This window comes from Apteryx rowi, unplaced genomic scaffold, assembly GCF_003343035.1.
Source record: "Apteryx rowi isolate R43461 unplaced genomic scaffold, aptRow1 scaffold_225, whole genome shotgun sequence".
NCBI lineage: Eukaryota > Metazoa > Chordata > Aves > Apterygiformes > Apterygidae > Apteryx > Apteryx rowi.
In genome coordinates, this window is record NW_020448586.1 from 1,318,329 (window position 1) to 1,319,953 (window position 1,625).

Here is a 1,625-nt window from a genome sequence, read left to right on the forward strand (position 1 = left end):
CCCCAGATCCGCCCGATGCCCCCCTCCCGGAGCAGCCTGCACCCCCAGACCCACGCAAGCACCCCAGGGTGCCCCGAGCACCCTGCGGGTCGGGGCAGGTCACAAGGCACCTGTGCACCCGGCAGCTCGAGGTGCGCTCCGTGCCCCCCGCCAGGGTCACCATCCACCTGGTCTCTGCCCGCTTTGCCGCCACCGCCACCTTGCCTGGCCCCCCAGCACCTCCTTAAAACGCTGCTGTTAATGAGGCAGCGCAAGGCGAAGTGAAACGTGCCACCGAGCGGGCGCTGCCGCGGTGCCCGGGTGCCATTCGAATGGCCTCGCGCTGCCCCGGGCTGCCGCCTCTGCCCGGGCTGCCAGGCTGCCGGGGGGCCTGGCCGCGGGCAGCGTGCGCTGCTGCTGCCGGGGCCGGAGCGGCACGGTGGCGTGTGCGAGGGAGGCGAGCCCGGCGGCCGCGGCACGGGCCGGCGGCTGGAGGAGGACCGTTGGCTGCAGTGGGTGCCCCTGCGTGCCGGGACGGGGGGAGAGCACGGCAGGGGCACCGGGCCTGGCTGTGGGGCGGGCTGGGGTGTCCCTCGCCCTGGTGTCCCCCGGCTGTCCAGGGTCGGCAGGGGGAGCATCTCCTCCCTGCTCCTTCGCTCGCCTTGACCGTGCCGCGGCCCGAGCCGTCTCTGCCCGTGGTCCCGGGGCGGCGGGGGGACCCTGGCGTCCCCCAGCTGTGCAGGCTGCCCCTGGACAGCCGTCCTGGCCACATGGGACCCCTTGCAAGCCCCCATCTGCCTCCTCCGGAGCGGCCGGGACTGACCCCCCCGCTCGAGGCAGTTCGCCGGGTGCCTGGGCGACCTCTGCTCGGGCCCCCGGCTCCTGGCTGTGTCCCCTTGTGCGGGGGACCGCCCCGGCGCTTGGGTCGCGGCCTCAACCGGGAACCCGCTGGGCTGCTCCCCGTCCCTCGCCAGCCTCCCTCTGTGCCGGGGACTGTGGGCCGCCCGCAGCACCCAGCTCAGCACACCTGCCTGCAAGCTGCATGGCTTGGAGGGCAAACGGGGGGAGCCAGGCAGTGATGGCAGCCGGGGGGTGGCTCCGGGCTGTGCTCCAGCTCTGGGCCTGGGGCTGGGGCAGGCAAGACACCGGGAGGGAGCGTGGGAGCCCAGGGAGCCCGTGGCATCAGGCAGGCACCCATGGTGCTCCCTCTCCAAACAACTGGCCCCCTCCGGCCTCTGCCTGTGCTTTCCATTGCGGTCGGATGCAGGAGGAAGGGAGGACCCCGGTTTTGGGTGGCGGGATGCTGCTGTGGCTCCCCGGAGGGAGGACCCCGGTTTTGGGCGGGGGGTGCTTGCTGCAGGACAGGTTTGCTTGCGGGGCGTTTGCACGGCAGGGAAGGGGTTAACACGTGGGGGTGCCCCTGGCCCTGCGGCTCGGGGTGCCGGCGTGGTCCCGCCGGGGCCTGGCTGCTCCGGCTCCCGCGGGTGGTGCACGCCGGGTTCTTCCTCCGCTTTGGTGACCTCACACCAGTGCCGTGGCAACGGCTTATGAAGTCACCGGCGGAGCAGCGCCCGGAGCGGGGCGGCCGCCCGGAGCGGGGCGTGGGGATGCGAGCGTGGGAGGCTGCCCGGGCGGGCGGGCGCCCC